The sequence below is a fragment of the Schistocerca piceifrons genome, chromosome 1 (genome assembly GCF_021461385.2).
Source record: "Schistocerca piceifrons isolate TAMUIC-IGC-003096 chromosome 1, iqSchPice1.1, whole genome shotgun sequence".
Lineage (NCBI taxonomy): Eukaryota > Metazoa > Arthropoda > Insecta > Orthoptera > Acrididae > Schistocerca > Schistocerca piceifrons.
Window position 1 is genome coordinate 1230159443 of NC_060138.1, and position 26396 is coordinate 1230185838.

The 26396-nt window shown below is 37.8% G+C and overlaps 1 protein-coding gene across 1 annotated transcript in view; it reads left to right on the plus strand.

Annotated features, from left to right (window-relative positions):
* The window catches only part of LOC124781934 (zinc finger protein 239-like), a 53056-nt gene that overhangs the window by 4061 nt on the left and 22599 nt on the right, over positions 1 to 26396 (plus strand). The window contains exon 2 of the mRNA XM_047253901.1: positions 14055 to 14117. The gene's annotated coding sequence lies outside the window, so the exon portion shown is untranslated. The remainder of the gene's footprint in view (positions 1 to 14054; positions 14118 to 26396) is intronic.

The following is a 26396-nucleotide window of genomic DNA, read 5'->3' on the forward strand; positions in this document are numbered from 1 at the left end:
ATGACTACATAGAAGGAGATGAAGATGAAATACAGAAAATGTGAAACTATCTTCAAGTGAGAATTTGAAAGTAGGGGACTTTATTTTGGTAAAATTTAGTTTAACAGGAAATAGAAGAACAAGACCTGTAATTTTTAAGTATGTATCTGTAATTTTGAAAGTGCTTTCTGACTCTGGTTCCATTGATACTCGTGAGAAATAAACTTGTGTGGAAGTTGATTTAAGTAATTACTGGGACAATACTTTGCCTAACGATTTTTTTTTTTTTTTTTTCTGTTCATTCAGTGTCTGTACCTTTTACCTATTTGATGTATGTTTGTTGTCTGTTGTCTTATATACTTGTATAAAGCACAAATTACTTTCTGGCACATGGATTGACAATTATTTTAGCCATAGTTTTATTATAATATGAAGTGGCCATAAGTGGGGAAACAACTGGCCATAGGTAGGGTTAACATGGCCAAAACTGGGGAAATGCGCCATTTATTTTTCAATATTTTTTTCTGCTTTTGTTAAATAACTTACAATATTTGTTTTTACGTGGTTGTAATGTGTAGACTTTGAAGCAATAGATACGATTTTTCGAAGTAATTTGTATACTTTCTTCCTATACTAAAAATGTGGTGTATCTCGAATTGCCCTTAATGTGGCCATAACTGGGGCCTCGACCCTATATGTTACAAGATGTCAGTCATAACATACATAGGATCAGATAGTAAGCTCTTATAGTCAACTCAGAATAGGCTATATGCAGGATCACAATTACTCATAGCCCACACCAGTTATTAACACAGTGATATTTTCTGTCTCTGGAAAGTTAGTACTGTTACATATTATTGATAACCACTGTACATTTGAATTAAAACCTGTCATAGTGGAAGTTTGTAACAACTATCCACAAACAATAAACATTAGTTGATGGTCTTGACAACACACTTCTATACTGAACCTGAGTGAATTTTGTCATAGGACACTCTTAGGCATAAATGTTAACCTGAATTCGTGCTTTGACTGTGTAGACTGTGAGGCATAAAATAGTCTTTCGTTACATCTCTGGGTCCAGTCACACTTGTTCATTCGCTCATGACCATAAATGTTTATTGATTGTGTAGTGTGGTTACACACTCCCACCATAACTGATTTTAATTCAGTTATAAAGTGGCTATGAAAAATATGTAATGGTATTAACATTCGAGATACAGAAAATGTCATTGGCTTAGTATTTGACGTGGGCTATGAGTAACAATAATTCTGTGTATATTCTGACCTAAGTATAAGAACCTTAACTTGATCTTATGTATGGTAGGCTCCATATCGTGTAATTTAAGCTTTACAAGAAATGCTGTTTTATTGTATATGCATTGATGTAATTTTTGGAAAGTTTTTGTTGTGTGCAGGGTGTATCTGAAGATAATTCCAGAAATGAATCATGAAAAAAAAAGTCATAAAATGATCCCATATCTGGAAGATATTTTATTTATAGCAGATTATCAAAAAAATATAATGCAGCTAATGAAGCCCTACAGAAATTAGAGATGTTGGGTATGAACGAGCCACTGAAATTCACTGATCATTATGGAAAACTGATAAACTTAAATAAACTGGACCTCTTAAAAAATGAAATACAGCAATAATTGGTGTTTATCATGACTGTACCATACGATGTCCACAAACCTTCAAATTATAATGTGAGCCATGAACGCAGTGTATACATGTTTCAAAATAACACTGGTATTGATACTTACACTTGACCTTTGTAGCTAAACTGAACTTCAAATACCCACAGAACATTTAATTATACATTAATAAATCACATTCAGAAACAATAAAAACCCTAGAATAAACATCATTACCAAAAAAGGTCAAAACTTATGGAAACAAAACAAAATGTAAACATCTTTCAATAGCTAGTAACACAAAAAATAAATATCAAATAAAATACCTACTCCACCCCCTTTCCCAACAAACCTCCCTTAATTGCCGTGTTCCGTTCCTCCCACACACTAAAAACCCTCCCTTAATTGCCGTGTTCCCTTCCTCCCACACACTAAAAACCAATTTCATATTTCCTCCCTCAATCCAGTAGCTATATTTTTAAAAAAAGTATAAAATAAGTCAAGAGAAACATACAGAAACCCTCATTTTGAAATAATTCGCAGGCCTAACCATCAGAAAATACTTAAATAAAAAATTTTCTGCTGTTTCGCTGCCATCCTTAACAAACACTGCTGCCCCCAACCACTACAAAAAGAAATTATACCACCACTCCAAATGCCCAAATTCCTAATGAAAAATGAAACAGTGTTCCAAATAAAATTTCACAGATGCGCACACACACACACACACACACACACACACACACACACACACACACACACACACACACAAAATTCAATTGACATACTTCGACCTATATGTCTTTACCCTAAGCTTTATAAAATACTGGGAAAACTAAAAGTCTCAGGCAAATGCTTCCACTAACAGTACTCACCTCCCATCTAAATGATAGTGTAAGGAGAAGCTTGTCTCCGTCCTCCCCTAAAACAGATTTAACAGCTTGCTATATTGTCAATGTAAGCCCCTGTCCCATTATTTTTAAACTGTACTTTGTGATTAACTACTAAACCTCTTCTCCCCATATTCCTGGTTGTTGGAATGAATCAGAAACTGTGATAGAACCCCCCCCCCCCCCCTCAAAATATTCTGTTAACTCGTCAAGTACCTACTTAGTTCTAATAATGAAGCAGAACCCTTTCGTGAAACCAAGACTCCAGACAACCAAGTAGACTTCTCTTCTGATCCCATACTTCACCTTCCCAAATGCAGATTCCTATATTTCCACCAACACCGTGACAAGTCTCCTTATCTGCCTCCTATACTTACATCTCCTGTTTTTCTTCATACAGTGTTCTGCTATTAAATTTAACCAAGCTGATCACATTGCAAGCAGTAGAATGATTTGAAAATACATTTTACAAATAGCAGTATACTCAAAAGCTTACCAGACTTCGAAATTTAGCTCAGGAGAGTGCCCCGTCCAACAATGCACCTTCCGTGCAGTGCGGTCCTCACAGATGCTGACTTTCGAATACGCCACACTTCTGGAACGTTACACACAATAACTTTGTAATGTCATAATTCAAAGCTGATGCTTGGTACCAAATGCTATAGTTTGAGGTTGGCTTGGTAATATGTTGATGTTTTCATCAAACAACAGTATCGAGAAAATTAGTATCTTAAATTTTGAATTTTGTTTATTGATTTTATGCAGTAATTACGTCTGTTGGTTTATCTTCGCATCATGACATTGCAAGCCTTAATAAGATCTCGCAAGAAATTCGTGACTGCATTGAGCTGGTTTGCAGCCAGTAAACTTGTCTGTAATCCACACAAAACTCAAAAGCGTATGTTACTAAGAAAATAAACATGTCATACTTTTAGGAATACATATTGATGCCGAACTCAGTTGGGAAGAACATATCAGTCGAGTTCGTGAAAAGATAAGCATCCTATCTCATATGGAAACTGAGAGGCATGGTCAGTAATAATTATCTCCGCATGGTGTATTTTTGGCTCTTTCAGTCACACACCTCATATGGCCTTCTCATATGGGGACATTCGCCTTGTATCAACAACATTTTAAAAGTCCAAAAAAAAGTTGTCTGCATATTATGCAAGGCTGGTCATTAAGAGCACTGTCTTCCTCTTTTTACCAGGCTTAAGCTACTAACAGTGGTGAACCTGTACATCTGTGAGCCTGCATTATTTGTCAAGAACAGCATTAAGAAATGTGTTTTAAGGGAAACAATACACAAACATGATATCAGAAATAAGGCAAACATTGACATTCTAAGGCACAGGCTAGCTCTAACAGGGAACTCCCATAAGGCAAATGTCCTCAAAATTTTTAGCAAGCTGCCTCTCACTGTTCAATGCCTGCCATTCAAAAAATTCCATACAAAATTGTGTGACTGGCTGACAAAACACTGTTTCACAATATGAAAGAGCTCTATGATATGCACAATATTGACATAATAGCTGTATATAAGATACTTAATTTGTACATAAATTCTAAAGGTTAATGGTAATAATTTAAGTGCAACTGTAACTTGATAATATTAAGGTATTACCTGATATTATTAAGAAAACTTTTTCTGCTGTATGTGGTCAATGGCAGTGAAAGATTCTGATTTACAGTGGATTGTAACACAAATGGTATGTTCTTGGCAGCTCCAGTTTATTTTTGTGAGAGGGACTGAAACTTAAATTTTAATCCACTTCATGTTTATTATTTCTTTCCTTTCTCAGACGTTATGTCTGGTTAAAAATGGAAAGTGACACGGACCTTGATCAAGCGTGACTTCCTTTCAACTGTACGGTATATGTTACATTGCATTTAGGAACTTTCAGGTAATTGAACATGTATCAATAATTACAGATTTCTGTAGTTGTATATATACATTTGGATGTAACTGTATTGCGTTGATGTACTGGTGGATATTGTGTGGTATGACTACTGTACTTGATAGTATAATTGGTATAATGTCAACTTTATCCTGATGCCACATGTCCTTGACTTCCTCAGTTTTTTCTCATGTTTTCTTCTGCATATTTGTTGTATTGGGTATGGATATTTCGATTAGTTGTGTTAATTTCTTCTTTTTATTGGTGAGTATGATGTCAGGTTTGTTATGTGGTGTTGTTTTATCTGTTATAATGGTTCTGTTCCAGTATAATTTGTATTCATCGTTCTCCAGTACATTTTGTGGTGCATACTTGTATTGGGAACATGTTGTTTTATTAGTTTATGTTGTATGGCAAGTTGTTGTATTATTTTTGCTACATTGTCATGTCTTCTGGTGTATTCTGTATTTGCTAGTATTGTACATCCGCTTGTGATGTGATCTACTGTTTCTATTTGTTGTTTGCAAAGTCTGCATTTATCTGTTGTGGTATTGGGATCTTTAATAATATGCTTGCTGTAATATCTGGTATTTATTGTTTGATCCTGTATTGCAATCGTGAATCCTTCCGTCTCACTGTGTATGTTGCTTTTTCTTAGCCATGTGTTGGATGCGTCTTGATCAATGTGTGGCTGTGTTAGATGATATGGGTGCTTGCCATGTAGTGTTTTCTTTTTCCAATTTACTCTCTTCGTGTCTGTTGATGGTATGTGATCTAAAGGGTTGTAGAAGTGGTTATAAAATTGCAATGGTGTAGCCGATGTATTTATGTGAGTGATTGCTTTGTGTATTTTGCTAGTTTCTGCTCGTTGTATAAAGAATTTTCTTAAATTGTCTACCTGTCCATAATGTAGGTTTTTTTATGTCAATAAATCCCCTTCCTCCTTCCTTTCTGCTTATTGTGAATCTTTCTGTTGCTGAATGTATGTGATGTATTCTATATTTGTGGTATTGTGATCGTGTAAGTGTATTGAGTGCTTCTAGGTCTGTGTTACTCCATTTCACTACTCCAAATGAGTAGGTCAATATTGGTATAGCATAAGTATTTATAGCTTTTGTCTTGTTTCTTGCTGTCAATTCTGTTTTCAATATTTTTGTTAGTCTTTGTCTATGTTTTTCTTTTAGTTCGTCTTTAACATTTGTATTATCTATTCCTATTTTTTGTCTGTATCCTAGATATTTATAGGCATCTGTTTTTTCCATCGCTTCTATGCAGTCGATGTGGTTATCCAATATGTAATCTTCTTGTTTAATGTGTTTTCCCTTGACTATGCTATTTTTCTTACATTTGTCTGTTCCAAAAGCCATATTTATATCATTGCTTGAATACTTCTGTTATCTTTAGTAATTGGTTGAGTTGTTGATTGGTTGCTGCCAGTAGTTTTAGATCATCCATGTATAGCAAATGTGTGATTTTGTGTTGGTATGTTCCAGTAATATTATATACATAATTTGATATGAATATAATAGAGGGAAACATTCCACGTGGGAAAAATATATCTAAAAACAAAGATGATGTGACTTACCAAAGGAAAGTGCTGGCGCGTCGATAGACACACAAACATACACACAAAATTCTAGCTTTCGCAACCAACGGTTGCTTCGTCAGGAAAGAGGGAAGGAGAGGGAAAGACGAAAGGATGTGGGTTTTAAGGGAGAGGGTAAGGAGTCATTCCAGTCCCGGGAGTGGAAAGACTTACCTTAGGGGGAAAAGGACGGGTATACACTTGCGCGCGCGCGCACACACACACACACACACACATATCCATCCACACATATACAGACACAAGCAGACATATTCAAAGGCCTTTGAATATGTCTGCTTGTGTCTATATATGTGTGGATGGATATGTGTGTGTGTGCGAGTGTATACCCGTCCTTTTTCCCCCTAAGGTAAGTCTTTCCGCTCCCGGGATTGGAATGACTCCTTACCCTCTCCCTTAAAACCCACATCCTTTCGTCTTTCCCTCTCCTTCCCTCTTTCCTGACGAAGCAACCGTTGGTTGCGAAAGCTAGAATTTTGTGTGCATGTTTGTGTTTGTTTGTGTGTCTATCGACGTGCCAGTGCTTTCGTTTGGTAAGTCACATCATCTTTGTTTTTAGATATATACATAATTTGTATTATTTAGCATGTTGGATAGTGGGTTCAAAGCAAGGCAGAACCAGAAAGGACTTAATGAGTCTCCTTGGTATATTCCATGCTTAGTCTGTATTGGCTGTGATGTGATATTATTTGAATTTGTTTGGATATTAAGTGTGGTTTTCCAATTTTTCATTACTATGTTTAGGAACTGTATCAATTTAGGATCTACTTTGTATATTTCCAATATTTGTAGTAACCATGAGTGGGGTACGCTATCAAAAGCTTTTCGGTAATCAATGTACGCGTAGTGTAGCGACCTTTGTTTAGTTTTAGCTTGATGTGTCACCTCTGCATCTATTATCAGTTGTTCTTTACATCCTTGTGCTCCTTTGCAGCAGCCTTTTTGTTCATCATTCATAATTTTGTTCTGTGTTGTATGTGTCATTAATTTCTGTGTAATGACTGAAGTTAATATTTTGTATATTGTTGGTAAGCATGTTATGGGGCGATATTTTGTTGGGTTTGCTATGTCTGCTTGATCTTTAGGTTTCAGATAAGTTATTCCTGAGTAAGTGCATCAGGGACTGTGTATGGGTCTACAACGTAACTCTTAAATAATTTAGTTGGATGTGAATGTGTTCAGGTGAACTTCTTTAGCCGGAAATTTGCTATTTTATCTTTTCCAGGGGCTTTCCAATTGTGCATAGAATTAATTTCTCGGGTGACATCATGTTGCAAAATTATCACTTCAGGCATTTGTGGTATCATCTTGTATGTGTCTGTTTCTGCTTGTATCCACCGCGCATGTCTGTTATGTTGTACTGGGTTTGACCATATGTTGCTCCAGAAGTGTTCCATGTCTGTTATGCCTTGTGGATTGTCTATTTTAATGTGTGTTTTATTTATTGTCTGGTAAAATTTCTTTTGGTTTGTGTTGAATATTTGGTTTTGTTTCCTTCTATTTTCACTTTTTCTGTGTCTTCTAAGTCGTTTGGCCAATGCTTGTAATTTCTGCTTCTTTTCATCTAATTGCTGTATCGCTTCTTGTTGTGAAATTTTACCTAACCTTTTTCGTTTTTTGTCTGATATTTCATTTCTTATAAATTGTGTTAGCTGTCCGATGTCTCTTCTCAGTTTTTCTATTCTGATCTGTAGCCTGTGTTGCCATGCTGGTTTTGTTGGTTTCTTCTGTGTGTTAGTTGGTTCTGATCTCTGCCTAGTGTGTATATTTAGTGTAGTGAGTGCTCCTATATAAACCAGTAGTTGTAACTCTTCCATAATTATAAAATTATAAACAGCCGACCAGTTGCAATGGATAAAGAAATCTTTACCTAGGTTTCAACAAATTTAAATTTGTCTTCTTCAGAAGGTGGCAATTTTACATTAGTATGGACTGATGTATCATCGCCGTTTTTACAAATGTCTGCATAGTCCAAATTAAAATATAGCCCTAAAAATAGGGTTTGTCATGTAAATATAAATTAGTGCATGGATGTTGCAGAGCTCACAAGCGACTCATATAGCGACTCCATAGTTGTATTTTCATTTATTTTGTTGTGTATGATTGTGTTGATAGTTGTTATTGTTGTTTCGACTTGTGGGTTATTTAGTGGTCTATGCAAGAATGGTCTAATGTCTGTATTTTTGTCTTTGTATTCTATATATGTCAGCTGAAATTTTTCTTCTATATCTAACGTGTGTCACTTCTTTTCTATTTGTGCTTGTTCTGGTGGCTGTTTTAAGATTTCATTTTCCTGTGATTGTTTAATTGATGTGTGTTGTTCTTTGTATGTTTGCCCTGGGATGTTTGAGTCCATTACTGTATTTTCTTCTTCTTCTGTTTGCACATTATTTTGTTCCAGTATTTGTTGTACTTGTTGTTTGATGTTTTCTAATTCTGACTGGGGTATCCTGTTATTTTTGATTGTTACACGGATCTGATCAGCTAGTCATTGTTCTGTTAAAAATTTTAATTCTGAGTATCTGGTAATAAATGTTGTGTATACTTGTGATCTATATCCAGTTGTGTTGGTTCGTAAGTTTGTTGCTTGGTAACAACAGAACATGAGGTGTCGGTTAACATCTGACCATCTCATCCTCTCTCTTTGTTTTCCTTCTAGAGTGGTTGCAGGAAGCATATCCTGCAAAACACCTCTATTTGGATTTAAATCATTTTCCGTGTGGCTAGCAGTGTCGTTACCATTGTGGACGGGCATAGGGTTCAAGTGTCGTCCCCGACCATTACAGCGCTTGTCCGAGGCTTCATTAGTTCTGTCCTGAACCAACTAATCACACTAAAAGGGGGGTCAGCCCCATTTGTGGTTTGTTCTTTTCGTCGCCTTTTACGACTGGCGGAACATAGGTTCTAGGTTCCAAAACTAAAGCACTCAATATTTTGATTAGTTGTGAAGCCCATGGAATCTGACATGAGAGCTCTCTTTCTACATTTGTAATTTCTTCCACATTGAACTATCCATTCATGTATAGAACTGTTTTCATTGTATACTTTTTTTCTATTTTGTTACTGTATTTTTACAGCTGGCCTTTTGACAGAGAATGGTCTTCTCTTCTGTTCCATGAATAAGCCACAAACAGAATGATTATACACAATGTGTTTACATGTTCCATGAATAGGCCACAGACAGAATGTGATACCCAATGTATTTACGCGTGTGTGTGTGTGTGTGTGTGTGTGTGTGTGTGTGTGTGTGTGTGTGTGTGTGTGCACGCGCCACAGCTTAAACTTATCTCAACCAGAAGGATGACTTTTTCACTATTTGCTTTTAAATATATTTTATTCTCCATCCAGGTAAGTTATGTCAGTTCTTATCCCTTACGTAAGAGGCATTCAAAAAGAAACAAGCCAGAGGCATAATTACAGAAACGAGTACCTGTATGTTAGATGTATTGACCTGGCTGTTGACACACTTGTCCCACTGTGACACAAGGCGGTGAATGGCTGTCTCATGAAATTCCTGGGGCTGCGATGTGAACCATTTCTGCTCATACAGCTGGATGTTGTCATCCAAGGGGCATTGTTTGCCCCTCAGAGCCTTTTTAACGGGACCAAAAACAACGTAATCACAGGGAGAGAAGTCCGGACTATATGGAGGGTGGTCGAGAACGTCCTATTTGAATTTCTGCATGAGTCCTGCGACTGTGTTGGCCATTATGAGGCTTTGCATTGTCGTGGAGCAGAATGACTCCATGGGTGAGATTGCCTGGTTGTTTTGATTTGATCGCTTGGCGAAGGGTGGTCAAGGTTTGTGAGTAACGCAGGGCATTCATTGTTGTCCCGTGCTGCAGAAAGTGAATCAGAAGGGGGCCATCTTGGTTAAAGAAGAACATCAGCATAACCTTTCCTGCATTCATGCGGTTGACGACATCCGGCTGTACGTGCGCAATTGGTTCATATTGCAGCTCTGGGAATTTTATGAGACAGCCATTCACCGCCTTATGTCACAGTGGGACAAGTGTCTCAATAGCCAAGGTCAATACTTCTAACATACAGGTACAGGTTTCTGTAATTATGTCTCTGGCTCATTTCTTTTTGAGTACCCCTTATAATTTGTGTATTCATAAATAACTGTTGGTTATTGATGCAGAACTAACTGTTTCTTCGTATAACTGGTTATCAACTATGTTTCTTGAAAAAGGGAGTACTGTAACTCTGGATAAGTGTAATGTGCTGCGAATACATAGAAAGATAGATCCCTTATCATTTAGCTACAAAATAGCAGGTCAGCAACTGGAAGCAGTTAATTCCATAAATTATCTGGGAGTACGCATTAGGAGTGATTTGAAATGGAATGATCATGGAAAGTTGATCGTCGGTAAGGCAGATGCCAGACTGAGATTCATTGGAAGAATCCTAAGGAAATGCAATCCGAAAACAAATGAAGTAGGTTACAGTACGCTTGTTCGCTCACTGCTTGAATACTGCTCAGCAGTGTGGGATCCGTACCAGATAGGGTTGATAGAAGAGATAGAGAAGATCCAACGGAGAGCAGCGCGCTTTGTTACAGGATCGTTTAGTAATCGCGAAAGCGTTACGGAGATGATAGATAAACTCCAGTGGAAGACTGCGGGAGAGACGCTCAGTAGCTCGGTACGGGCTTTTGTTAAAGTTTTGAGAACATACCTTCACCGATGAGTCAAGCAGTATATTGCTCCCTCCTACGTATATCTCGCGAGGAGACCATGAGGATAAAATCAGAGAGATTAGAGCCCACACAGAAGTATACCGACAATCCTTCTTTCCACGAACGATACGAGACTGGAATAGAAGGGAGAACCGATAGAGGTACTCAGGGTACCCTCCGCCACACACACCGTCAGGTGGCTTGCGGAGTATGGATGTAGATGTAGATGTAGATGTAGATAAGCTTACAGCTCAAGGAAGGTGAAAAATTTGTTTATTTATTTATTCTCAGTAGATAAATACAGGATTAATTTTGGATTGTGAACTTACTTTACACTTTCTGTCATAACTTCGTGAGAACAACTACAAACAGTAAACAAACGTCATATAACTTGGTTGTTGGTACTTACAGATACAGGAAACTCCAGGTTACAATGTCAATAATATTAGGAAAAGTATAAATTGCTACTCATCATAAAGATATGTTGAGTTGCAGAGAGACACAACGGCAAGACTGTTACAAGCCCACCTCATGCCCACATGATCGAAACCATCAGCTGCTCTGACCAATATCGGAACTGCTGGTGGTAGCGGTCATGTGTGCATGAGGTGTGCTTGCTAATATTGTTGATATTCTACACTTCTGAAAGGAATTCCATAATACTATGAAACATTTATTGTTAAAAAACTCCTTCAAGGTCATTTCAAAGAAGCTTCCACTTGAGCTTTTTTCAACTCTTTACAATGCAGACCGACAGTGCATTAGCTGGAGGTAATGAAGGCCTTCAAAAAGAAAGCTTTGCAGACTAGAATGGAACTGGTATAACACCAGTAGAAAAGAAGGAAATCATCCACTCAAACACCAAGTTTCGAATATTCCATGATAGGAGAGTCGACAGAGATGTAAACAGATTAAAATTTGTGTGATGCTATCATGAACTGATTATGTTAATTACATTAACAACAGTAATTAAATACAGGAAGCTTTTATTGCTTTTTTAAGGCAGTTGTACACTATTAATCTTCAATTCTGAATTATGGAAATATTGAAATATGCAGTATAACCAATCAGCTTTGACTATGTGTGCCATCCACCAGTATGGTGTTTGATGTAGTACCATCACAGGTATTATAACTATGAAACTATCAGGGCCCTGCAGGCTTGTAGGGATTGTGGCAGGGAATTTTCTTTTTATTAAAAGCTTGAAACTATCAGACCACAGCAGGGTAATAGATGTCTTCATTTTGATGTAAATAAAATTACAAACAATGGAAGGGGGCGGGACATTATCATGGCCCGTCATCACCTTTGCCAACTTGCAACTTAATGCAGACCTAGGGCTATGTTACATAGCAGTCTCTCCACACTCTCAAAAAAATAAATAAAAATAAAAAAGTTGATGATTATGGCACTGGTCAAAGCAGAATTGCCATATCAGTGTCTTCAGTACACTTATTAAAGGTATCTAGGAATATTAGTAGAAATTCTGTACTTTCAAAGAAGCTGCGGCTTTTTTGAGCAGAGTAATAAATTGCTGTTGCACGGCTGCTAGATGCCTGGCATTTTCTTGAGTTTACTCATTACTGCTGAAAAAATAAAATATTTAATGGATGCATCATGAAAAGTTATTTTCAGTTAAATCTGTTGCATTCCAAATACAGTTTACAGATTCTTGCTCCAAATGTTCATAAAATTTGTAGGGTGGATGATTAATGACATAAGTGTTTAACATTGATTTTGTGTTGACCGTCCATCATCACCACCATCACCTCCAATGTGAAGACTGGTTTGATGCAGCTATCCAGACTAGCCTGCCCTGTGAGAGCGTTTTCAGTTCTGCATAACTACTGCAGCCTAAATCCATTTGAACACAAGGTTGGAGGCAGATACCTCTGGAAAACACTCCCCAGAGTTTAAATTTATAATCTGTGTTAATAAATTACTCTTTTTTTGTGTATTTTCTTTTCTGAAGAAGGCTTTAGCCAGAAGCCAAATGTGGAAAGTCTTTTTGTTGTGCCTATTTGCAACTCAATTTGCCATCTTTGTGGTGAGTAGCAATCTATCCTTTCCCTTATATTGTTGATATTTCAAGCTGTAGTTTCCATTGTTTGCTTTCTTTTTCAGAAGTGCTTTTCTTGCCTTTAGCAATCTGCCTTTTACATCTCCTCAACATTGCAAAGCCATGATGGCTAATGTTACAAAGTCTGATCACTCAGTCATCCAGCCCAATGCCCCTGCAAATAATGAAATGACTGCTGTCCCTCTTCAAGGGCTGCGTGTTTGTCTGGCCTTTCCTAAGATACCTCTCTGACGTGATTGCACCTACAGTACGGCTGTCTATATCGTTGAGGTGCAGAAGGCACCCCATGTCCGCAAGGTCCATGGTTTGTGGTAGCAAATTCTGGATAAATCGACAGCTTAAGATCTCCATATGCTGCACAATACAATACTTGTGTTAAGTGGAAAACCGTGGATTCATCAGCTGTGAGGAGAATGGCAGAAATTCTCAGAAATCCAATAGATATTTATAAATTCTTTCTAGTAGTCGATACAGACTAAATAAGAAAAGATTGCGTCAGTTGTTTCTCTAACTCTTTTAGTATTAGAAGTCAGTGGTCCTTCCAAAAGTACTATTTAATAAGAATGTCATTGAAGCCGAATGCTTGGTGTTAATGCCTTTGGTGTAGAAGGGCCTGTGTTTGACTCCCAGTACGTCCTAAGACTTTTTTCTGAGGCAGGGACATCGGCAACTGGCTCCACTCAGCCTTGTGAGGCCAGATGAGAAGCTGTGTGAATAAAGAAACAGTGGCATCACCAGGATTCTTCTACTGGCAATAATGGCTAGAGGGATTGCTGAATCACTGATCACATGTCCCACGATCATAAATCACTCCTCATATTGCCTTGTAGGCAGTAGTCATAACAGGCCGAGGGCCTAATCTGTGAGTCGTGTTTACATTAATTTCTAACAACCATTGTTGTTTCCTGACACTTTAGTTAATTCCAAAGGACAGAGAATGTATGTGCACAATCATGCAGGAAACCTTACTTACCAGAGATGATGTACCAAGGTTCTTGCAAACAGAGAGTAATGTGACTGAACTCAAGATTTCCCACTGCTGACTAAATCTGGAACAATCAATGTTTCCAAGACAGGCTTAATTGTCAGCTTCACCATAACAGTCATGCACGATTTTATCGAAGCTTCAGTCAAATAAAATAAAAGCTCTTTCAAATCCATACCCCAGTTGCCTATTCCACAAATATGACACATTCTCTTGCTCTATTTATGCCACACATTTTATTTCCAGTTTATTCTTTGTTGTATTTTTCTAGTGTGTGTTTCTAATTATGTTATTCTTACAGGAGACAACATCGCAACTACAGAAAAGTTCCGTATGTGGCGTGACTACCATCAAGCAAGAGCCAGTAAGTAATATTCACGTGAATGTAGTATTGTGTTGATGCAAAACTCAGCTTGCCCTTTTCTCACATGAACTATAGCAAACTATGAATGAAGGCCTGTGGGCAGATTCCATATTTCTAGATTTATGGAAAACATTTTACACCCTCGTCCACAGAAAGGTGTTAGTGAAGGTATGAGCATATAAACCAGGTTCAGAGAGATGTGAGTAGCTCGAGGACTTTTTAAGTTATAGAACACAGTATGTTGCCCTCAATGGCGATTGTTTATCAGAGATATGGTATAGTCTTGAGTGCCCCAGAAAGTGTGATAGGACTGCTATTTTCTATATACATAAATGATTGGGCGGACAGGGTGGGCAGCAGTCTGCAGTTGTTTGCTGATGATGGTGTGGTTTACAGTAAGACGTCGATGTTGAATGACTGTAGAAGAATACAAGATGACTTAGATGAACTTTCTAGTTGGTGTGATGAATGGGAACTAGCTCTACATGTAGAAAACCTTTAAGTTCACCTGGATGAGTAGGAAAAATAAACCGGCAATGTTCTGTCACAGCATTAGTAGTGCCCTGCTTGACACAATTACGTTGTTTAAATATCTGGACATAATACAATAAAGCAGTATGAAATGGAACAAACATGTAAGGACTACGATAGCGAAGGCAAATAGTTGACTTTGGTTTGTTGGGAGAGTTTTAGGAAAGTGTGGTACATCTGTGAAGGAGACTGCAGAATGCATGTACGATGCTCATGCAACCTGTTCTTGAGTACTGCTTGAGTGTTTGGGATCAGATTAAAGGAAAGCATCGAAGCATTTCAGAGGTGGCCTACTAGATTTCTTACAGGTAGGTTCAAACAACATGAAAGTGTTACGGAGCTGCTTCAGGAACTCAGTGAGAACCGTGAAGCAAAGGCATCATTCTGTTCGAGGAACACTATCGAGAAAATGTAGAGAACCGGCATTTGAAGCTGACTGCTGAATGATTCTACTGCCGCCAACTTACATTGCACGTAAGGACCACCGACATAAGATACAAGAAATTAGGGCTTATATGAAGATGTGTAGACAGTTGTTTTTCTCTTGTTCTGTTTGCGAGAGGAACGTGAAAGGAAATGACTAGTAGAGACACAGGGTATCCTCTGCCATGCACCGTATGGTGACTTGTGGAGTATCTACAAGGTCTGTTCAGAAAATTCTGGAACATTCGTAATTTCGTGCCAATGGTGTGACTGAGCGAAATGCAGTTGGCATCTCAGCACTGGCCTGTGCGGCACAAGAAAAACCTTCACTGCGCGATAACAACAGTGAAGTCACTGATGACAGTGCCACTAAAGCAGAGTTATTAAACACGGTTTTCCGAAACTCCTTCACCAAAGTAGCTGAAGTAAATATTCCTGAATTCCAATCAAGAACAACTACCAAGATTAGAAACATAGAAGTAGATATACTCGGTGTATAAAAGCAGCTTAAATCACTTAATAAAGGCAAGGCCTCTGGACCAGATTGTATACCAGTCAGGTTCCTCTCAGAGTATACTGATAAAATACCTCCATATTTAGCAGTTATATACAACCACTCGCTCACAGAAACATCCGTACCTAAAGGCTGGAAAATTGCTCAAGTCACACCAATACCCAAAAAGGGAAGTAGGAGTAATCTGCTGAATTGCAGGCCTATATCACTAACGTTGATTTGCAGTAGGGTTTTAGAACATATACTGTATTCGAACATTATGAAGTACCTCAAAGAAAACGATTTATTGACATATAGTCAGCACGGATTCAGTTGTGGGTGTTAGAGCTGTACCTTTTTTAGATTGAAGTCAGCTGATAGGTATTCCTGCTTAAGGGAAGTCTCTCTAACAGAGAAACCACTTTCGACAAAGCTTAGGTATCCGATTAATGAGGGAATTAGTATATTTCATCAAAATATACAAGGTATTAGAGATAAAGTTAGTGAACTGCTTATAGATGTTGACTCTGAAATTATTGTTATATCTGAACACTTCTTAAATAAGTAGATAATTCAGAGGCTTCCTTTACCAGGATACAGGTTGGCTGGCAGCTTTTCTAGGAGCTCTTTGCGGTGTGGGGGAGTAGCCATGTATGTGAAAAACGGTATCCCACTTGAGTCAATTGATGTTTCAAAGTACTGCACTGAAAAGGTGTTTGAATGTTGTGCAGGTGTGGTTAAATTTAGTGGAGCTAAACTTCTTACTGTTGTTATTTACAGATCCCCAGACTCCGATTTCACAACATTTTTGCTAAAGCTAGAGGAGGTTCATGGTTCACTTTATAGGAAATACAAAAAGTTCGTTATATGTGGTGACTTCAATATTAATTGTATAAGTGATTGTGCTAGGAAAAGGATGCTGGTAGACCTCCTTAATTCATATAATCTTATGCAGACCATATTCTTTCCAACGAGAGTGCAAGGGAACAGTAGAACAACCATTGACAATATTTGTGTTCATTCCTCATTACTAGAAGGGCATTCTGTTAGCAAAAAGGTGAACGGCCTTTCAGATCATGATGCACAAATTTTAACTCTAAAAGATTTTTGTGCTGCAACACATGTTAAATATAGTTATCAACTTTTTAGGAAAGCTGATCCAGTTGCTGTAGAGACCTTTGTAAACCTTATCAAGGAACAAGAGTGGCAAGATGTTTACAGTGCTGATACATTAGACGATAAATATAATGCTTTCCTCAAAACTTTTCTCGTGCTCTTTGAAAGTTGCTTTCCGTTAGAACGTTCAAAACAGGGTACTGGCACAAACAGGCAGCCTGCGTGGCTGACTAAAGGGATAAGAATATCTTGTAGAACAAAGTGGCAATTATATCAAAACGTTAGAAACAGTCACAATCTAAATGCAGCAGCCCACTACAAACAGTATTGTAAGATGCTTAAAAAAGTTATTAGGAAGGCAAAAAGTATGTGGTGTGCAGATAGAATAGCTAAGTCTCAGGATAAAATTAAAACCATATGGTCAGTCGTAAAGGAAGTGGCTGGTCTGCAGAGACAAGTCGAGGATATAGAATCAGTGCGTAGTGGGAATGTCCGTGTTACTGATAAGTCGCATGTATGTACAGTATTTAATAATCACTTTCTGAATATAGCAAGTGAACTAAATAGAAACCTAGTCCCAACTAGGGAATCGTATAGCGCTCTTAGAAAAAAGTGTCCCGAGACTGTTACCTGAAATGCTCCTCCATGATACTGACAAGAGGGAGATTGAGTTAATAATTAAATCACTAAAGACCAAGAACTCTCATGGATATGACGGGGTATCTAGCAGAATACTGAAGTATTGTTCTGTGTATGTTAGCCCAGCACTTAGCCACATCTGTAACTTTTCCTTTAGGAGTGGTCGGTTTCCTGACCGATTAAAGTACTCGGTAGTGAAGCCACTTTATAAAAAGGGAGACAGAGATAATGTTGACAATTATAGACCTATTTCTATGCCATCGGTGTTTGCTAAAGTTATCGAGAGGATTGTATATTCAAGGTTACTGGAGCATTTAAATTCACATAATTTGCTGTCAAATGTACAGTTTGGTTTTAGAAATGGCTTAACAACTGAAAATGCTGTATTCTCCTTTCTCTGTGAGGTTTTGGACTGATTAAATAAAAGGTTGCAAACGTTAGGTGTTTTCTTTGATTTAACGAAGGCTTTTGACTGTGTTGGCCACAAAATATTACTGCAGAAGTTGGACCATTATGGAGTAAGGGGAGTAGCTTACAATTGGTTCGCCTCTTACTTTTAAGAACAGAAAGCAGAAGGTAATTCTCCGCAATATTGAGAGTGGTAGTGATGTTCAGTCCCAATGGGGCACTGTTAAGTGGGACATTCCCCAAGGGTCAGTGCTTATTTATATAAATGATATGCCTTCTAGTATTACAGGTGATTCAAAAATATTTCTGTTTGCTGATGACACCAGCTTGGTAGTGAAGGATCTTATGTGTAATATTGAAACATTATCAAATAATGTGGTTCATGGAATAAGTTCGTGGCTTGTGGAAAATAATTTGATGCTAAATCACAGTAAGACTCAGTTTTTACAGTTTCTAACTCACAATTCAACAAGAACTGATATTTTGATGACTGAATGGGCATATTATAAGTGAGACGGAACAGTTCAAGTTCCTAGGCGTTCGGATAGATAGTAAGCTGTTGTGGAAAGCCCATGTTCAGGATCTTGTTCAAAAACTAAATGCTGCTTTATTTACCATTAGAACAGTAGCTGAAATAAGTGACATTTCAACACGAAAAGTAGTCTATTTCGCATATTTTCATACGCTTATGTCATATGGTATTATTTTTTGGGGTAATACTTGATTCAAAAAGGGTATTTTTGGCTCAAAAACGGGCTGTTCGAGCTATGTGTGGTGTAAGTTCGAAAACCTCTTGTCGACACCTGTTCTATTGTCTGGGAATTTTGACATTGCCCTCACAGTATATATTTTCTTTAATGTCGTTTGTTGTTAGCAACATTAGCTTATTCCCAAGAGTTAGCAGCTTTCACTCAGTTCATACTAGGCAGAAATCAAATCTGCGTGTGGAATGCACTTCCTTGATTCTTGTGCAGAAAGGAGTGCAGTATTCTGCTGCATCCATTTTCAATAAGCTACCACAAGAGCTCAAAAATCTTAGCAGTAGCCCAAACACTTTTAAGTCTAAACTGAAGAGTTTCCTCATGGCTCACTCCTATTCTGTCGAAGAGCTCCTGGAAGAGCTAAAAAATTAAGCAAATTTCAGTGTTACATTGTTGATTTTCTTTATTTAAACTTACGACTTGTCGCCCGAATATGTTTCTTATATTTCATTTTATCTGTTTCTACAATCGTGTTATAATTTCATGTATTGACTCGTTCCATGACCACGGAGACTTCTCCTTAATGTGGTCCCACGGAACAATAAATAAATATCATTCTTGTGAAACCAACTAGCTCTTTATACTCATGAAGTAATAAGTGCTATCGAAAGGGGTTGTCAAATTGATTCCATATTTTTAGGTTTTCAGAAGGCTTTTGACACCGTTCCTCACAAGCGTCTTCTAATCAAACTGTGTGCCTACGGAGTATCGCCTCAGTTGTGCGACTGGATCTACATCTACATCTACATCTACATTGATACTCCGCAAGCCACCCAACGGTGTGTGGCGGAGGGCACTTTACGTGCCACTGTCATTACCTCCCTTTCCTGTTCCAGTCGCGTATGGTTCGCGGGAAGAACGACTGTCTGAAAGCCTCCGTGCGCGCTCTAATCTCTCTAATTTTACATTCGTGATCTCCTCGGGAGGTATAAGTAGGGGGAAGCAATATATTCGATACCTCATCCAGAAGTGCACCCTCTCGAAACCTGGCGAGCAAGCTACACCGCGATGCAGAGCGCCTCTCTTGCAGAGTCTGCCACTTGAGTTTATTAAACATCTCCGTAACGCTATCACGGTTACCAAATAACCCTGTGACGAAACGCGCCGCTCTTCTTTGGATCTTCTCTATCTCCTCCGTCAGACCGATCTGGTACAGATCCCACACTGATGAGCAATACTCAAGTATAGGTCGAACGAGTGTTTTGTAAGCCACCTCCTTTGTTGATGGACTACATTTTCTAAGCACTCTCCCAATGAATCTCAACCTGGTACCCGCCTTACCAACAATTAATTTTATATGATCATTCCACTTCAAATCGTTCCGCACGCATACTCCCAGATATTTTACAGAAGTAACTGCTACCAGTGTTTGTTCCGCTATCATATAATCATACAATAAAGGATCCTTCTTTCTATGTATTCGCAATACATTACATTTGTCTATGTTAAGGGTCAGTTGCCACTCCCTGCACCAAGTGCCTATCCACTGCAGATCTTCCTGCATTTCGCTACAATTTTCTAATGCTGCAACTTCTCTGTATACTACAGCATCATCTGCGAAAAGCCGCATGGAACTTCCGACACTATCTACTAAGTCATTTATATATATTGTGAAAAGCAATGGTCCCATAACACTCCCCTGTGGCACGCCAGAGGTTACTTTAACGTCTGTAGACGTCTCTCCATTGATAACAACATGCTGTGTTCTGTTTGCTAAAAACTCTTCAATCCAGCCACACAGCTGGTCTGATATTCCGTAGGCTCTTACTTTGTTTATCAGGCGACAGTGCGAAACTGTATCGAACGCCTTCCGGAAGTCAAGAAAAATAGCATCTACCTGGGAGCCTGTATCTAATATTTTCTGGGTCTCATGAACAAATACAGCGAGTTGGGTCTCACACGATCACTGTTTCCAGAATCCATGTTGATTCCTACATAGTAGATTCTGGGTTTCCAGAAATGACATGATACGCGAGCAAAAAACATGTTCTAAAATTCTACAAGAGATCGACGTAAGAGATATAGGTCTATAGTTTTGCGCATCTGCTTGACGACCCTTCTTGAAGACTGGGAGTATCTGTGCTCTTTTCCAATCATTTGGAACTCTCCGTTCCTCTAGAGACTTGCGGTACAGGGCTGTTAGAAGGGGGGCAAGTTCTTTCGCGTGATTTCGCGTGATTTCCTGTCAGAAAGGTCACAGTTCGTAGTAATAGACGGAAAGTCATCGAGTAAAACAGAAGTAATATCCGGCATTCCCCAAGGAAGTGTTACAGGCCCTCTATTGTTCCTGATCTATATTAATGACACAGGAGACAATCTGAGTAGCTGTCTTAGATTGTTTGCAGATGATGCTGTCATTTACCGTCTTGTAAAGTCATCAGATGACCAAAACGACTTGCAAAATGATTTAGATGAGATATCTGTATGGTGCAAAAAGTGGCAATTGACCCTGAATAAAGAAAAGTGCGAAGTTATTCACATGAGTACTAAAAGAAATCAGCTAAATTTCGATTACTCGATAAGTCACACTAATCTAGGGCTGTAAATTCAACTAAATATTTAGGGATTACAATTACAAATAACCTAAATTGGAACGATCACATAGATAATATTGTGGGTAGAGCAAACCGAAGACTGTGATTCATTGGCAGAACACTTAGGAGGTGCAACAGGTCTACCAAAGAGACTGCTTACACTATGCTTGCCCGCCCTGTTCTGGAGTACTGCTGTGCGGTGTGGGATCCGCATCAGGTGGGACGGACGGATGACATCAAAAAAGTACAAAGAAGGGCAGCTTGTTTCGTATTATCGCGAAATAGGGGAGATAGTGTCACAGACATGATACGTGAATTGGAGCGGCACAGACATGATACGTGAATTGGAGTGGCAATCATTAAAACAAAGGCATTTTTAGTTGCGATGGGATCTTCTCATGAAATTTCAATCACCAGTTTTCTCCTCCGATTGCGAAAACATTCTGTTGGCACCCACCTACATAGGGAGAAATGATCATCACAATAAAATTAGAGAAATCAGGGCTCACATGGAAAAAATTAAGTGCTGGTTTTTCCCGTGTGCCGTTTGAAAGTGGAACGGTAGAGAGACAGCATGAAGGTGGTTCATTGAACCCTCTGCCAGGTACTTTATTGTGAATAGCAGAGTAATCACGTGGATGTAGAATATTGTGTTGCACGGTTTGTGAATTTTGAGATGGCAAGAGTTAGACCAACAATGTGTCTGTATTAAATTTTCCATGAAACTCAAGAAAACCCTTACAGTTACAATATATGACATAGCTCCATTCAGCAATACTAAACAGTCCTCCACAGTAGTAAGTTCAGTCAACGATTTAACAATTGCAAATTTCAGGGAAAGCCTACAGCAGTTAGACTGGGGTGAGGTGTACCGTGAACCTGATGCCAATTTAAAATATAATTTATTTCATGACATTTTTGTAAATGCATTTGAAAACTGCTTTCCCAAGAAAATAGTTAAATATACTCGTAAGAAACCTTGTAACAAACCATGGCTTACTAAGGGTATAAAAATATCTTGTAACCAGAAAAGGGAAATGTATCTGACAGCAAGAAAGAGTAGTGACCCAGAAACTATCAAAAATTATAAAAACTACTGTGTTATATTAAGAAAAGTTATTAAAAAATGCAGGAGTATGTGTATCATGTCTGAAATCAGCAACTCTGATAATAAAATTAAAACAATTTGGAATATTATTAAAAGAGAAACAGGTCAACCAAGAGCAGAGGAAGACAGTATTACCATCAAATCGAATGAAAGCTTTACGAACAAAAAGTCAGAAGTTGAAAATATTTTTAATAATCATTTTCTAAATGTTGTGGATATAGTAGGATCCAGGTGTTCATTAGAAGATGCTAGGCTGTTAATGGAAGAGGCCATACCTATGCAATTTGATACAATTGAAATCTCACCCACTTCTCCCTCTGACATTAGGAAAATAATAAACTTGCTTAAAAGCAAAAACTCACATGGAATTGATGGCATTTCCAGCAAAATACTAAAAGCTTGTTCTCAACAGATAAGTAAGATTCTCAGCCACCTGTGTAATAGCTCTCGGGAACAGGGCATTTTCCCTGATAGACTGAAATATGCTATTGTTATACCTTTGCATAAAAAGGGGGATAGATCTGATGTCAACAATTACCGTCCAATCTCCCTTCTAACAGCCTTATCCAAAATTTTTGAGAAAGTAATGTATTCAAGAGTAGCTTCACATATCTGTAAAAATGAAGTACTAACAAAATGTCAGTTTGGTTTCCAGAAAGGTTTTTCAACAGAAAATGCCATATATGCTTTCACCAGTCAAATTTTGAATGATCTGAATAACCGAACACCACCCATTGGGATTTTTTGTGATCTCTCAATGGCTTTTGATTGTGTAAATCATGAAATTCTGCTAGACAAGCTCAAGTATTGTGGCATGAGTGGGACAGTGCACAAATGGTTTAATTCGTACCTAACTGGAAGAGCGCGAAAGTTGAAATAAGTAGTTCTCGTAACATGCAAAGATCAGCACATTCCTCAAACTGGGGAACTATCAAGAATGGGGTTCCACAAGGGTCAGTCTTGGGTCCTTTGTTGTTCTTGTTATATATTAATGACTTGCCATTCTATATTCATGAAGAGGCAAAGATAGTTCTCTTTGCTGATGATACAAGTATAGTAATCACACCTGAGAAACAAGAATTAACTGATGAAATTGTCAATACTGTCTTTCAGAAAATTACTAAGTGGTTCCTTGTAAACGGACTCTCACTGAATTTTGATAAGACACAGTACATACAGTTCCGTACAGTGAATGGTATGATGCCATTAATAAATATAGACCTTAATCAGAAGCATATAGCTAAGGTAGAATATTCCAAATTTTTAGGTATGTCCATTGATGAGAGATTAAATTGGAAGAAACACGTTGATGATCTGCTGAAACGTTTGAGTTCAGCTACTTATGCAATAAGGGTCATTGCAAATTTTGGTGATAAACATCTTAGTAAATTAGCTTACTATGCCTATTTTCACTCATTGCTTTCATATGGCATCATATTTTGGGGTAATTCATCACTGAGGAATAAAGTATTTATTGCACAAAAGCGTGTAATCAGAATAATAGCTGGAGTCCACCCAAGATCATCCTGCAGACATTTATTTAAGGATCTAGGGATATTCACAGTAGCTTCTCAGTATATATACTCTCTTACGAAATTTGTTATTAACAACCAAACCCAATTCAGAAGTAATAGCAGTGTGCATAACTACAATACTAGGAGAAAGGACGATCTTCACTATTCAAGATTAAATCTAACTTTGGCACAGAAAGGGGTGAATTATACTGGCACTAAAGTCTTTGGTCACTTACCAAATAGTATCAAAAGTCTGACAGATAACCAACAAGTATTTAAGAAGAAATTAAAAGAATTTCTGAATGACAACTCCTTCTACTCCATAGAGGAATTTTTAGATATAAATTAAGAAAAAGAAAGAAAAAAAAAACAAAACAAAAATATTAAAAAAATGAAAAAAAAAGTTGTTATATTAACTTAAGTATGTTGTTAAATTAACCTAATTATGTCATGTATTGGAAAATTCGACTCGTTCCACATCATTACGAAATATCGTATTCATGATCCATGGAACTAGTATTAATCTAATCTAATCTAATCTATCTAATGTAATCTAGAGAACCAACAAATAATGCAGGAAGCCTATGATGATGAGTGCTTAAGCCATGCTTGTTATTATGGATGGTTCACATGGTTTAAAAATGGATGGATGGAAGTTAAAGATAACCGTTGGATGCCCTTCAATGTCTACTGATGACGCTCATGTCAGGAATGTCAACAAAATTGTGCGTGCCATTTGAAGATTGATTGTTCGAGAAATTGCAGATGAATGTAACATTTCAGTTGGATCATGTCATGATCACACAAATGAGAATGAGATGTCCCTTAAGAGAATCATAACTGGTGATGAGACGTAGGTGTATGGTTCTGATATTGAGACCAAGGTTCAACCTTCACAATACCCAGGAAAGGTTCTCCAAGGAAAAAAAAAGACTTGTCAGGTCAGGTCAAATGTCAAAGCCATGCTGATAGTTTTCTTTCACTTTGAAGGAGTAATTCATCATGAACCACATTAAATGACAAACTCAAGGAAAGGTACAAATACAAAACAGGCAGCCAACCAGCATTAACCAATAGTGAGGAAAAAACTTGTTGAAGGATTATTGTGTTCTGCGAAATGGGGGTTGCCTTTGAGAAATAATGATGTTAGGGATAGTGTGCAGGCATATCTCAATTGAGCAGGGAGGACTGAAAAAAGATTTCATGACAATCGACCTGGGCACAAGCGGGTAAAATCTTTTCTGAAAAGAGATAAAGAGCTAATGGTTAGAGTAAGGGAAAATGTGAAGAGGGCAAAGGCAGCTGTTACCTGAGAAGCAGTGCTTGATTATTTTAAAAACCTTGAAGTGACCTTCAGTGGTGGCCTTCCCTCCAACATTATAAACTATGATGAGACAACCTTTTTGTGACTATCCTGGACAAGTGAAAGTAATAGTGAAGCGAGGCACAAGACATCCTGAAAGGATAGTTCTAAGTCAACAGCTCAGTCCTCCCACCATACACAGTTTATAGGGCAAAACACGTCTGTGATACCTGAACTGAAGGGGGCATAACTGGTGCAGGTTATAATAGGAATCGAAGTGGTTGGTTTGACCTAACAATGCTTGAAACATGGTTTGTTGAAGTTGTCTTGCCTTATGCCCAGCAATTAGAGGGACCTAAAGTGATAATAGGTGACAGTCTCTCGAGTCATCTGTCATATAATGTGATTAAACTGTGCCAGGAACAGGACCTTAAATTTGTGCTTCTACCACCTAATTCTACTCATTTGTGTCAGTCACTTGATGTGACCTTTATCAGACCTTTAAAACTTGCTTGGAGAAATGTGTTAGATGATTGGAAAAGGAAGACTAGAGGGAGGAGTGGTGTCAAAATCTGAATTTCCTAGGTTGTAATAAAAAAAAAAAAAAAAAAAACCACCTCCTTTGAAAATGTAGCTATCACGTCCAAATCAAATGTAATATCTGGGTTCATAAAAGCAGGAATTTTTCCTTTCTGTCCCGATAAAGTCATTTCACAAATTCCAGAAGGAACTGAGAACAGTGCACATGGCACCAGTTCATCAGAAGTTTCTTGGGCAGCAGAATAATGCAGTTGAAATAGGTTTGCTCTAATGAAACAAAAGAAAAGCCATGCCATGTTTAGCATTAACTCCAGGAAAAGGAATTGTTATCAGCAACTTAAATGAAAATGATAGTGACGGGGCTGAAAGCAGGGAGTCCCTATCTGGAACATCTAACGGTGATCTAGAACAGCACGAGTTAAATGAAAATGAAGAAATGGACAAGGAGAAGGATAAAGATAGGCATGAATTTAAAGAAAGTGATTTCACCATAGTAAAATTTCCTATGGATAAAAGGTTCAGGTTTTTTAGTGGTAAAATTGAAAGCATCTCTAATGACACCTATGAAATGAAATTTCTGGCAAGAAAGTTCTTGATGCTACTGTTTGTCTTTCCAGAAATTGATGATGCAACTGAGGTAGGAAGAGCCCAAATTATTAAAAATGTTGTTCTGGAACATAGAAAGCAAGGTAAATTTATTTTTGAAGGGATAGATGATTACGACAATGAGTAAATAGCTTCTGTATCGGGTTCTTCGGCTGACGTTCATCTAATGATTTTATAGACGTTTGTCAGCAAGTAGCCACAAAAGCCTTAACAATTTTGTAATGAGTAAATATTTTTCTCATTGATTGTGACATACAATAACTAAAAATTAATATTTCTTTGTCAAATTTTGTGAATGCAAGT